Source organism: Melozone crissalis, unplaced genomic scaffold (genome assembly GCF_028551555.1).
Source record: "Melozone crissalis strain CALT ecotype California unplaced genomic scaffold, PUWL_Pcris_2 ptg000004l_1, whole genome shotgun sequence".
Taxonomy (NCBI): domain Eukaryota; kingdom Metazoa; phylum Chordata; class Aves; order Passeriformes; family Passerellidae; genus Melozone; species Melozone crissalis.
This window is the reverse complement of record NW_026535782.1, coordinates 852,771-867,957: the sequence shown is the minus strand read 5'-3', so window position 1 is coordinate 867,957 and position 15,187 is coordinate 852,771.

Below are 15,187 nucleotides of genomic sequence, written 5' to 3'. Positions count from 1 at the left end.
TGTAAGGCTGAGGAGAGGAATCAAGTGAACTCTGAAGATACAATCAACAGCCTGAGCAAAGCTTTTTAGTCTGACCTCAAAAGTTTATCATGTCCAGCAGAAGCAGTCTGAGGTTACTCCAATCCCACCCCTCCTTCCTAAATCACCCTGTGGAATGAGGGATAACTGCACAACTAATTCAAATTCAAAGCTTCATCACTGAACAACATTTTTTCAGTATCAGATTTGATGCTTAATACTCCAGCCATTTTTAACCTGAGCTAGATCTGCTTTCTCATTACCCCTAACCCCCAAGCAATGGAATGCCTCTAGGACTGCTTTATTTTTATTCAAAAGCCAGAAGGAGGACTGATATCAGACACAGGTAAATTGTACTACTTGAACTGTTCATTTCCTCCCTTCTGTTCCATTTCTCTCAGTAGTTCTGACAGACAAATACATTAGGAGCTGCTGAGGAATGTGTGATAGGAGTTTTTTGAATTAGACAGATGTAGCAAGCTCACATTTCATCAATAGAATTCGGATACTTAGAGGACTTTATAAAGGTGACTATTTGTCCATGAGTTAACAAATGAGATTCTGAGGTTCTGTGGAAACCAGCATCCAAAGCACAGATATGTTCATCCAAGAACTTCATCCAAGATTCCATTCAGCTTGGCACTGATGTGTTGACTGATAAGAAGCAGGACTGCCCAAACAGACATCTTTCTTTGTTGGTAGATATCAGTGCAGCCAAGGGTTTTGCTGGTGTTCCATGTCAGAACATCCTTGGCAATTGGGTGTTCTGTGCTGGAACAAAACTAAGACATTGTTTCTGATCTGACAAGATGGAACTTGAGCAGTTTTGCGCTTCCTGTTCAACAGCACATCCAGCTTTCAGAGAAGTAGGACACCGGTTTTATTTCACTGTAAAAAGGAAAATCCTTTAAATGCAGATCTTATTAGCTGAGGAGAAGAAAAGAGGAAAGATAAGAAGCCTACTCACCTACTTTCTGTGGAATTGCTCAAGTAAAAACTTATTGTGGGAAAGAATTCCCAGATAAGACAGTTCTCCCTGTTTTTACAAAGAGACCTTGCATTCCCATTCACAACATGCTTTTCTCCGAATCCCTAAACACAACAAATAATCATGCTTTAGTAAGCACCTGCTTGGCTTATTTGAAGAATCCTTCTGTGATGACATTAAATCCTGACCTTTGACTTTTCCTGTCTGATGCCAAAATGATTATTTCTGCTGGTTCTCAGTTTGACATCAGGGAGCAATTGGTTAAGCCTCTGATCCTTCATCTTGTTATCTGCTGTTCTTATAGATGTCCATCGTGCTTCTGTATTCAGATTTATAAAGACAGATTTACTATTCCTATAACTATAGAAATGTGCCTCAGTTTCAACTGATATTAGCTCATCCACAATGTAGAAGAGCCAATAATGCTTTTTTTGTTGTTTCCCCCCCCCCATTTGCCCAGAAAAACTGATAAAAGGCAAAAAGACCATACAGTCCATGGAAGCCAAATAGTCAAAAATCTGAAGCCTGTAGAGTTTAGTTCACCTCTATAGAACAAACTCTGTTAATGAGAATTCTGCTATTGCTTGTCACATCTAGATTCAGATAGAAAAAAAAGAAAATTGAAAATATTTTCTAATTAAAGCATATTACAGATTTGTGCTGTCCTAAGTAATGAAAAAAGAACTAGCATTGAAAGTTAAACATTAAAAACATAAAAACATTGGTTTCCAAGAAAAGCTTTTATTTTTCAAGTCAAGTTCATTTGTCATTCTTCATTTGTTCATTTGTCATTTTAATTTGTCCAGTTTCACTGAGATATTTTATTTCAGATATATATATATGTTAACCAAAGTGAGGTCAATGTATACGTCCTACCTTAGATTAATGTGCATGTTCTTACCTTAGGTAAACATAAACATTCGAAATTAAGCATTCCTTATGAACTAATTGTTTTTATTTTGAAGTCACCATATTTTTTCAATCCTCTGAACCAAAAATGCTGACAAACTTGCTTCTAAAGCAAAGTTCAAAAGTAACAACACAAACAACTAGCAATTTTGGTTGCTAATAAAAATATAGCTCACTAGGAACATGTGGTTTCTATGTAGGCAAAATTCTGTGCCAGCCCACTTCTGATGAAAGAGGAGACCCAGACCAAAGACTCTGGCCCCCACAGTGGAGTAAATAGAGCTGTCACAGTCATGCTGCCAGAGCTGGTGACCTTGTGCCATCCTGGTGTCCCAGCAGGGACAGTGTGGATCACCACAAGCTCCAGCACCCCCATTACATGCTCCAGTGATGGGGGATCCATGCTCCAGTGACTGCACATACCAGGGAGATTTCCATGAAAAGCTGCTGTTAGGGATGCTTGGGCACTTGTAGGAAATGGAAGCTAATAGGCTGAAGAGCTCAAACACACATCAAAGTCAAGAAGCTAATGCCTGGAATTAATGACAACAATGGCAGTGTCCTTGGTGATTTCCATTTGTGGTGATTTCCATTTGTTGTGCCGTGTTCCAAGGCAGATCCATTGTGACAATTTCCTAATGCATTCACTCAGAGAAGCATAGGTTGTTGGTAATGTGACATTTCAATTTAAACTGTTCAATCAAATCACATTACATGTCATTTGCTGTTTGGTCAGAGCATTGAGGTTGTTTCTATCATTGCTGATTTCCCCCAAGTGCAGGTCACAGCATTAGCTGACATCAGTGCAGCAGCTCCATTTTACATTAGCACTTCTTCTTTAAAAAAAATGGATTTATTCCTTTGCTTTTACACCAGTGTTTCCTTCAGTATTAGAGTTGCTTTCAAACCTGCATTGCTATATCCTTCCTTTCAAGTAGGGAGGTCTTTTATTCAGAATTTGCATCTGATTACTGTGATTACCCAGTGTCCACAAGACTAAAGAGTTCTCTACCAAATCAGCATATTTTTAATTCCCAATCATGCCCACACTAACAGAAAAAAATAGAATTGGTTTCAGTATTCCATTGAATCTCTCCTCTACAGGCTGATCCAGCACTATAACTGGCCGGGGGCAATGTACAAATCCCAAACAGGATGGGACTGCTGAGGAACGTGCCTTGAGCTGTTTTGTTTTCCAGCATGAGCCTCATTACATGGTTATGACAATGGGAAGATGCCAGCAACTCACATCTCAGGCAGCAGACCAAGAACTTAATGTTACAACTTACTTTATAAGTTTTTTGACCAATCACACAAAGCCAAAGCACATTGACAGTAGTTCGATCCAACCACTATAAGCACAGGCACCTTTGGTTAAAACAATGCTTGCTTATTTAGAATACAATACCTACTTGTAAGCCTTAAAACACAATGCACAGAGCTCCATTATTAAGCTTAAAACTTCCTAATGTCTCACTAAATAAACTCTTCTGCAGCTTAGGGAGTTATTCTAGACAAGCATTAATACACAGACCATTGTTCTATTTGTCCCTACTTTTCTACTTCTTACATACTTTTTTTTTGCTGACTTATTTTATGGCTACTGCTTATCTCTAATCACAGTTCTGCTGTCTCTGAGGCCTATCTTTTGCAGCTTTCCCAAAACTTTCTGATTTTATGGATTCCCACACAGCACCACATTGCCACTGCCAGGAGCCAGGACACTTTTGCTGTGCCCCTTGACTGGCTGCAGAACCTGAACCTTCTCTTACAAGTGGATGTTGATGCTGGTTTCACTCTCTGAATATAGTCCATCTTTTATTACCTTATCTTCTTCAACTACCTGGTGCCACTGACTCTCCATCTTGGATTGTATGTTGTCCTTTATGCTTTGGTTTAAATATCTATGGGTTTCTCCCTGCCCCTCTCCCTTTTCTCTGGCATGCAAACCGTGACTTTTATTTGTAATGCATCGATTAATTTGTGAATTCTGCTTGCACAGTAGCTTCTGGCCTAAGTCTGTTCCCACTAAGGTCAGCTGGCAGCTTGCCACAGACTTCAGTGGGAAGAATCTCAAACTGTTCAGTGTAAATTCAGTCCCAAATCTTCAGTTTGAAGGATGACATTATGTCTCAGCCTCGCTCAGTTTGATCTGTTGATATTTTAGCCAGTTTAACATCTTATATCATGTTCCTGGCATGTTGCTCTGAAGCTGAACACCCCCCATCTTTTGTTACCTTCATGATTGCACTCTCCATGGGTTCTTACAGTGCTCTCATCGCTGTTGTATCTGAAGCCCTTCCAATTATTCATCGAGTAACTAACATGGCTCACATGCAATTCATTTCTGGTCTCCCAGGAGGAGCTCACTGGAGAGTTTTGCCATGGCTTCCTCTTCCCCACATCAAACACAATCTATCCCCTGGCCTACCCATCAACTCAAAAATTAGGGTTGGTAAGAACATGCTGTCTAAAAAAAATCCCTCTCCAGCCATAATGAATGTTTCCAAGGTCAAGACATTGCACTGTTCCCTATGTAAGGGTCTGTTTTTGCTCCAGGATGTATCCTGATACAGATGTCTGGGCTACCTAACTCTGCAGGAGGCCATTTACATTCCAGATGTGGATTCTTGCTCAGATCATACTGGCACAGTCTTGACTGTTTCTCAGATGTAGCCAGAGGGATGTAGCATTAAACACTAAGATATACTGAAAGGAGGGGTTGCCTCACAATTTCATGTCCTTGTCTTTGTCCTCAGGCAACATCCTTGTCCTTCCAAATTCATCCACAGAAGTTTCTATTCCCTCACTGTCTCCACATGCCCCCCACTTCTGTCTATTGACACAGCAGAGACCTTGCACTGCAAAATAAAATAATGACTGGCTCATACAATGCCTCAGGTATTGTCTAAAGGCTGGGAAGCAAAAGAAAGAAGAGAGAAATGCCATGGGTTAGAACAGCAAATGATATAAAAATTAGAGTGCTACTTAAATTGAAGAAAAGATGTAATAAACTGCACTAGCATGTTTGCATCTATTAGGAAAATATTAATTCACTATAAAAATACCGTAAAATCACTGAATACTCCAAAATAAAATTGATTCCAGTGGAGGTAGGAAATATTCAGGGTTGGGCCTATATGGGAGATTGGAATTTCCTCTCATGATATTGTTCACAACAGTTTATTCTATATTCAAAAGAAAAACAATGCTCACAGAAGCTGCAAAACTCCAAGTTGTATGACAACAACACTTTGGAAATTAAATCTTTATGGCCTTGTCCCGGAGGATGATTTCAAATGTTAGTCTGAGCTGAATGTGCACATAGGGCACAGAATATGAAATATTCAGATTTCCAAATCATCTTTTTGGCTCTGCATACATGCAAAATCTGCCAGTTGATGATGGATTAAACTGAGGTCTCATCCCTCCTCAGTGTCATTGTGCATTAACACATAACACCAACATGCTGAAAGAAAGAAAGGTTTAACAAACTTCTGCTTTCTTTTCTTTTTCCTTCCAAAATCATCTTTTGTGAAACTAAAACTGAAATAGTTTGAAACTGAATGGCAAGGCTTTTCTGTCTTAACAAAATATCGTATTTTAACAACAAAAAGCTAACCAAAAGTGTTGCCTATCTCTTTGTGAACAATTGGCATGAGAACCCAAGGGTTGTTTTGGTTTGGTTTTTTAAACACCATGAAAAAAGTGAAACATATGAAAGTAAAACCCATCATTTTTAAACAGTTCATCATTTCACAGATGAATTGTGGCTGTGATAAATAAAATACTTCTGGATGATCCAGTCTGTCCAAGGGAACAGCAGATGGTGTAGAATGTCACTTGTCCTGCTGGCCCTCAGAGGTGCCATATTCATCTAAAAGCAGATTGGTAACAGTGCAAATGTAAAATATTCTGATCTCAGACAGTCACCACATTGATTTGCTAGTGGTATGATTCTTTAAAAACAGAAGGCCAAACCACAAACCAAACAACAATCACTTGAAGATGAAGTAGTGTGTTTTGAGGCCCTTCTTTTTTTTCAAAAGTACAAGCTGAAATTCTCACTACTTCATTAAACATCATGACTTTAAGAAAATATTTGATTTTGGGAATACCACAAGAAAATCTTGACAACAACACTGTCAAGTAAAGTGGAATAACTGTATTGGGAGTAAAATAATCAGGTTTGGTTAGAATAGAACATACTGGATACTCTGAAGGAAAACATGACTTTCATTAGAAGTTTTTATTTAAAATCTGGGAAAGTCTAGGAGTGATATTTGTATAAAACTTTCATATGTTTCTTTTCATTAAAACAGTTGTAACCTTTCTCTGTCCCCAGTGTTTATGCTCTTAATGGGCCCCCTGAATAAAGCACTCAGATATTATAAATAATCACTTTTGCAATTAGCTTTCCAACTTTCAAAGAAGTTATTGGATGAATCAGGAATGGAATGGGACCAGTTAAGTTATTATGGAATCATAATAGGCAAATAAATTCTGAAACAGCATGGGAATGAAAACTTCTCTTTCAGAAATAGTCTTTATTTTTTTCTTTTTTGCTAAAGTAAATTGCTTTAATGATTCATTCCACAATAGTCAAATGTCTGCAGGAAAATGTTGCCTTTGAGGGTTATCTAAATAGTTATTCAGCTTAGTGTAAGTTCACAGTGGAAGATGGAATCTGCATTAATAACATGAATTATGAAAAAAAACCCTGCCTGTGATCCATAAAAAAATCTGTGAGTGAGATTAGCTATCCTCAACTAAGAAGCTTTCCCTTGTTATAAAAATCGGCCTGGAAAGCCATACATATATCAGTAATGGAAAGATTTGGCATTTATTATGACACATAAATATAATGAATATTAAATTTTATTCCTTTTGGAAATCAGAATTTTCCTTTTTTTTCTCTGAAATGCTGAATTTCTGAGTACCTTACTGAGTTCTAGCACTTTCTCTGCCCCTCAATTCCTCCCTGCTCAAGAAAATTACTAGAGAGAAGAAATCAAGGGTAAAATCCAGCACAGAGGAAAAAAAAAAACAACCTTATTAAAAAATATTTTTGTCCTTCTTCTGCTTCCATGCTTTTACCTGATCTGTTCCTTAGTTGTTTCTTTTTCATTGTCATTATAGCCACAGAGCTGGATTTTGGTAAAGAAGGTAGAAGAAAAGACGACATTAAAATAACTTTTTAATAAATCTTAAAAGTGTCCTTTTAAGATTTATTTTTAAAATTACTTTTATAACTAACGCAAGGGAATTACTATGCTAAATTGATTAGCCCCTCATCCTGACATTGTTCTTCGTCTCCACAAGTTGAGGAGTTTAGTAAAAGAAACTCAATAGAAATGCACTTTACAATTCCATAGTATCCTAGAGAAAACAAACAACAAAAAACGCTTCTTCTGTCAGCCACCATCTATCCTGCAAGGATAGTTGGAATTAGTGAAATTGTTTTGTATTGGATAAAGACATGTCTAATTACTAAATTATTCACTGTTACTGGTGGACATTTGGAAAGAGTGCACACTAAAGCCTGGTTTTTTTCTATTTATAATCTGTACTGATATATCACCATGCCAGACTCACAGCTACATAAGCTGAGAAAATTGCACTGTTGACAGTCACATCTTTTACCAAGTAAGAGCAGAAATTCTACGCCACAAATCCAGATTCAAGGGTTATATACCCAAACCTTTCTGTGCCATATGTTTAGCCTGAGATTTTGATCTAACACAGTGACAGTTGGATATAATCTTTATTGGTCTTACCTTTGCAGAGGTTAAATGCACAAATGAAACCAGCCTGTGTGGATTTAACTAGATTTTTGAAATGATATGAGCAGGGTGGCAAAATGCACACACAGAAAATACAAGCATCTTTCCTTTGCTGACCCAGGTTTGATTTGATTCAGCACAGAAGCACAGAAAATGTTAAAGGTCTGGGTTATGTTTTTGAAAGAAGACTCCATAGAAAATATGCACACAAATTACTATAATGAAGGACAGTTGGCAAAAATGATAAGAATGATAAGGGAAAAAAGTGAGCATATTTCAGTCTGAAATAGTCTTTCGCTATCGCAAACCATCTGTTTCCACAAAGAGTTGGAATGATGCTTAGCCATGTTTTCCTAGCTGGAAGTAAGAAAAAGGAAAGTATTTCTCTCAAATCCCCATGATCATGCTAGCAATTTTTTAATGCCATGGTTCTGAAAATCTTTTCTTTGAAGTCAGACTCCCTGGAAGCACTGAATTCACAGTTTGTGGCAATGTCTTAATGTAAATCAACAAATCATTCTACTGGATTCTTAGTCTTGCACTCCAAAGCAAATAGAAATATTCTGTGTTCAATACTAAATCGCTGCTTTTAGTTAAAAATAAACAAACACTTGAAAAAGTGCTTCAGAGCAGGCTACATTTTGATCAGCAAATGAGAGCTTAGCTTTGTAATTTTCTTCCCCAACTCATCTCAGGAAACACAGAAGCTGTTTGATTTTTAGACTTCTTGACATTTAAAACAATGAAATAATGAAACATACCACATTCAAAAATTCCATAGGAGGAGTCTCAAATGTAAATTGTTATAATATATTTTTAATTAACTGGCAGGAAATAATTTTTGAAAAATTTTCTGGCTACATGGTTCAATTTGAAGCTTTTAAACTAAAATTGGATGTATCCACAGTTTGTGAAGTAACAATGCTAACTCTAGGTTTAAGCTCAGCTGAAATTTACCTAAGCCTTTTCAGATGCTGCTATAGAAGAGAAACTGCCTCATTAGAAATATTTTCTGATGCAGAAGCTTCTTAGTGAGGAATAGTGTCAGATTGTGACTTATAACCCATTTCTTCAGCACCACTTACATCATCTCATAACTAATCATTGAGAGGTCAAAAGATTTCAAGAAGACAACTGACTTAATAGAGTCCTATTAGCACAGGTCAGACAGCAAAATGGGATTCTAAAGTTATGTAGTCCAAGAGTGTCTTTGGTCAAGTCACATGGAATAGATGTGCAGCTCTGGGGCTTTTCTTCCATTTTCAAGAAAAATGAATTTATGGCCATGCCCATGTGCTGGGTTATGTGCTAAATGAATGCAGCAAGCAGCAATCTCTCAGTAGCACAAATAATTCTGTACTTTGCAGACACATACTGCCTTAAGGTGGGAGAAGAATGTTCTCTTAGCTGATAAGGGCTCCAGGTGTATTATATCTTGCAAGCTCTCTTAAATCACTTCAAACAATTAATTTGGAAGGAATTTTGAATAATAAAAGGACATTTCTTTGGTCATTTGTCCTCAACAAGTGATTTAGGCAATTTTGGTATGGGATTTGAGAGATCACTGGTTGTATGCAGTTAACAGGGAACCACAGGCAGCAGCACTTGGCCATTCTCAGCAGATTTCTGCATCACTCATGCATAAATAATGTTCACTGGCACCTCAGGGGTGGCTTCATCAGAAGGTTTTTGAGTGAAAAAACTTTGAATAACAATTCTGGCTAAGCAGAGCAAATAAATCTATATTGATAGCAGTTATCAGAAGCAAAGCTGGTGACAGGTATATCCAAAAGATTCTACAAAGCTCCAAAACACCATTTTAAATTCTGGGAGTTGAGGATATTTAAAAGGTTGGACAAGTGGTTGTGGAGAGAGGGACAGAGAGCTAATGGCTGTTCAATGAGATCCATTTATAGGATGAAGTTTCAGATAACCTATGAATCACACCAGGGATTGGGAAACTTTCCTTCCTGCAGTTTGAATTCTGGCTTTGTACTGTATCACTCACACCAATCAGAGTGCAAAAGACCAAATTTTTAGTGCTGACTCCACATTCGCAAGCCAAACTCTAAATAAAGTTTTCTTATTTAGAAAATGCTATATACAGGCATCTTGGAATTTGAGAACAGATCAACATAGCAACAGACAAATAACTTACACTTTTTAGTGACATTCAGATTCTTTTAGTCTGTGACCAACTCCCATGTAGCTGTTTAGTGATGGATTTGGTGCTTAGTGTGTCAGATTTCATAGCTATGACTCTTCAAACTCTGTGACACACTCATTTTAAGATTAAACAAAGCAGCCTTTACAGCACAGCAGTAAGCTAAAACATGAGCCAGATTCACATGTACCAACAGCACCAGAATGGAGCATCAATGCAAATAGGCTATTTAAAAAAAAAAATAAAGCAGAATGGGAATTTTAGGCATGCCTTGGAAATTTCAAGTGGATCAAACTGAATTTAGTGAAGCTGGAATTCAGTCAATCTGCTGGAGGCATATCAGCCTGGCCTAAATTAAGATAACTATGAATGATTTAAGAAACTGACCAGGGGTTGGGATTGTACTCCATCACATTTCTGGTACTTTCAGATCTATCATTTATGATAAGCAAGTGGGAATGATGGCTGTTATCCTGTGATCAGTGAGCAGATGGATCCCATATTTCAATAGGAAGTAAAGCTACAAATGACACAGCCAAATAATGATGGCTTTTGCCAATAGCCTTTGATAGAATATCTTTTGTAATAAAATAAGATCCTTGTGTATGGTCTATAAAACAGCATTTCAGAAAAGGCTTTGAAAGATTTTTATTTTTTTCTTTTAAATAATGTGCTTCTGCAACAATATCTACAAAGACATAGGCCAAATACTCAACATCTGTATATCTTATTTCTTATTTTGAGCAGACACTTGGCACATTCACAGATGTATTTTCCCTCAAATAATACAAACCAGAAAACACATTATCATTTCCATTAGTTCTTCATCAAGAGAAAGGAAAATAATCTATCATTTTCATTTCAGTATAAAATTATTATCTATTCTGCCACCCTTGAAACACTAATGCTTATGACACTCCTTACAACACAGTCCTAGTCACTCAGCTAGTTTAGGACTTAACTTGTCCTAATATATTTTAGGATCTATCATTAAAAATGCATCACATATTATCTCTCATTGTTCCCCAAAAGGTATGATCAAGGGTCCACATTTTGGATTTCTCTCTCCTGCAAGTGTCATATATCAAATCACTGCCCAGAACACTAAATCCTAAATCTTCTCAACTTTTCTAACACATATATTGCTGTCACTATGTTCCTAAAACTGCTCCTGCTATTGTAATTATTTATATGTGTGCCTCAGCCAAAGTTCAGATTTGTGATTCAATGTATTATGCCAATGAAGAGATTCATCTTTGAGAAACCATCGTGTATGATACAATGCAACATAGTGCAGCTGCCTTCCACACATAAATTCCTGGTCTTTGAGCTCCTGTCTCTTCATTTAACCAACTGGTTGCACATTGCATAAAACAAGCTTCTCGTATTATGTCTGAAATTTTGGCATTTTCTTAGTGTTGTTTTAATCTTTCAAAAAACTTCTATGCCTTTATGTAATCCTACATTCTGTTATGAATAAAAAGGTCTCCTTCCAGTCTAAACAAAAGCAGAATGTATATCACAAACAACAAAAGCTAGAAAATAAGACCCAGAAGTTTTAGTGTTGTGTGTGGAGAAAAAGGACAAGAACAGTCATGATGAAAAGAATTCTTTTAATAGGAACAGAATGGAGTTGCATTGGTGCATAAAATAGCATGTGCTTCCTACTGCTTGTATTCCAGAGCATTTTCATTTGTCAAAAAGGACCTTCACAGGCCATTTTAGTGACATGGAAAAGGAGGGAAGGTAAAGTATGCAACAAGTGAATTATGAGTTCCTGAGATAAAGGCACCTGTACAAAACGGAGTTTAGACAGTATTAAGTGAAAACATTGTTACCCTCTTCTGGATGTTTTAAGTCCTACGATCAGGAATGCACATTAAAATATACCCTATGTGAGAATGTGACATCTCCTCAGGAACAAGTAAGAGAAAACTATAACAAGAAGTAAAAATACTTACCAGGTGGAAGGGAAAGATACAAAGAAAACAATATGCAGATGCAGGTTGATTGTTGCCTGTTCCTGTCCTCCTACTATTTCTTTTTACAAAAAAATAATATGAAGTGAAAGGTGCAATATGCCCCAGATGAAATCAGCACAGCCTGGTTTCATGCAACATAATTCACTAAAAGTTCATTCCTCGAGAATATGATTATGATTTCCTGACCTGGCAGCAAATATCTGACTTGTATCACATTAAGAAACAGGGAATTTCTAGTCTTCTCTTCATCAAAGGAGAATTTTTTGTGTTTCCCTCAACTTTCCTATTACTAATCTGGAAAACCTTTCTTCAAAAATCTTCAGTCTACAGCTGTGCTTTGGGAAATGGAACAGCTTACCTTAGCTGTTGACATCTGAGGGCTTTTCCTTAAAGAACAGCAACAACTTCATTCTGTTACCCATCTTCCCTGCATGGAAGCATCATCCAAAATGTATATAACTTAGATTTAATGACAAAACATTGTGTTTCCTTAACTAATAAACCTTAATGACAATGACTCTCATGTGAGTCTTTTTAAACATTCCTGTATGCCCAAGCTGTCAACTTCCAAAGCTAAACCAACAGTTTCAGGGCTGCACATGCCAACACCTGTGCTCAACTTGAAATCCTTGACATTGATCCATCCACAGAGAAAATCAAGTCTAGTACGTGTTAGTAGATACAGTCCAAACACTGAGTATTTATGGCTGTTTTCTTCATGAAGGAAAGAACAACAGCCAATTTTCTTGGGAGAAAGTTAAGAACTCCACCTACCCATGAGAGAAGCAGAGAAGAAGCAGCTTGCTGCTTCCTTCATGTGGAAATGCACCCAACACTGGAAGATGTAATTGCAATGACATGTAATTGCAACACTGGAAGATGTTAAGAAGGATAGCCATTAACACTTTTATTGCAAGGGAAAGAATCAAACTTTGGCCAAAGAGTCAAGATTTGTCATTTCCTGTCCTAACAACACTTCAGTTTCATCTAGCAACTCTTAAAACTGCTTGCTAACTTTTTCCATTTATATATTCAGTTACAAATTGTTATAAAGAATTTAAAGCAAAACCAGAGAGGGAGATAGTGTGTATTAGCAATTCATAAATTGTCTTGTCTAAGCTGGTGTGCATTTTTGTTCAGTATTTGATGAGCACTCCTGCAGAAATGTGCTTGGGAACTGCAGATTCTCTCATTCTGAAACTCTATCCCTTGTTACTCTGCACACTAACTACATGGACGCAGTGGTGCAAAATATATGAACCCCTAAGTATCCCCTGGACTATGTTTTACACTGCAGAAATAGAAAAGATTATGAACAGCCGGCTAGCTTGTTTTCACAGTGCACATGGACTTTGTGCGTGAGCACATCCCAGAACACTTCCTGCCATTTGGGTCATGAAGGGCCGGATTTTACCTCATGGCTCTTACTTTAAGAACAGATTTCCTCAGCTAACAGCCCTCCTGGATTCCAAGGGCCTGAAAAGAGGCATCACAGGTGGGAAAAAAAAATGGAGCAGGGGGAGCTCAGGAAGCCAATCAGCGCTGAAAATGTTTCTGAGCTGCTACAGAAGAGCTTGTGTGCATCTTCCTGAGACTCATCACTAATTGTCTTGAAGCCTGACCCTGCTAAACTCTTTCAGAGAAAATGACAGATTTCAGCTTAATTAGCTTTTGTTTCCTTGAGTGCACACAAAGCAGTGCTGCATTTAAGCTCTTCCCCAGCCTGTGGTGTCAGAAGGAAGCTGAAGGGTTTCTCTGGTTCTTTCTCTCCCTCTGACACCCGCCTCTGCTAATGAACGTGGCTAATCAGCCGAGCACCTCTTCTCCTGCAGGAGCTGCAAGTGCTTTACCAGCTGGATGCAGAGCCAGATCTGGGACACGCTGGCAGAATTCCCACTCACTTCAATGGGACCAAGATTGATCCTACATGCGACATTATCAACGGCAGCCACCTGCGGGGAGGGAGAGGGGGAGCACAGCAGCTGTTTAGCGGCGCAGGGTGAGGCAGAAACGAGAGTTCAGGCTCGGAAATGAGGAATGCCGTATCCAATTGCAGCTGCAGGTGGAATTTAGGTGAGCAGAACGCTACTGCCGCAGTTGGGACTTGGCATCATCTTTCAGGCCAGCAGTACCCTGAGACCTTTCCCAGCAAAGGGTCAGGAGCACAGTGGTCTAATGGACACAGCATGGGAGTGGGAAACAGGCATCCCTGAGAGCAGCGATGCGGCTGTCCTTGGAAGGAACACGTCGACCGTCTGTTAACAAATTAGCCTCTTTAACCTTCCATAAATCCCCTGAAACCCAGGGTGCTGTGCTGAAGGCTAGAACAGGAGGTGGACCAGCCAGCCTATTTATTTTCCTGCCTAGAGATATTTTTTTCTCAAAAAATTACTTTCACCCTGTAACTGTGGACAGATGCAGCAATGCCTGACTAAAAAAATTAACAAAACTTCCTTCTCCCCAGTTACCCCTGTCCTGAAAACACTTTGAGAGAGACAATCACACTCTAGAGCCAAAGGTACTCCAGAGACAGCCCAAGATGGATGGGTGATCAATTTGGTTTGAGGGTAACTTTAAAGCACAATGTCAGCATAGACTTTCAGGAAAATGGTTGTTGCTAATCATCTAGAAATGCAGGCATTAAAAAGCTATTATTGAATTTAAATTAATAAGCATAGATCTACCTATTGTGTATTGCTCTGCATCAACCACTGTGCAGCCCACAGCTTCTCTAAGCTCTCTGTAAACTCACTCTGTTGGCCTTAAGCACATTCTCACTGGAGTGGTGAATCTCAGTCAACCCTCACTTAGGAAAGACTTCTAAAAAAGACACTTCAGATTACTGAACCTTGCCTGAGCACCCTTGCTATTTCCATATCACGCTGTGGACTCTGCTTCTCTGAAATCTTATGTTTTATACTATAGATTTACATGGGTTTAAAAAAGAGGCACAACCTCAGATTTTTCTGTTTATTATAGTACTAATGAAATATATATTTGTTTCAGTTACTTTTGCATATAAAATTGAAATACGTAGTAAGCCAGCAGGCCGGGCAAAAATGTAGATTATTTAAGCTCAACTTCTGTAATAATAGCAATTCAATGAGCTGCAACATGTACAAAGAGATACTTCAGTCTTACTGCTGTATAAATAGTTGTATTATAGAGGGAAAATCACCCCAACTCTCAAAATCAACCTGAGAACCACTCATGCCTTACAAATTAAAAAAGAGGCCAAATGGCATACAGTTCCTGTGCTGGGCAGAGTAATAAATTTCACTTTAAGAGAAAAAATAGTCTTTCTTGGTCAAAAGTGAGGTATTAATCACAATCCTTGCAGCCA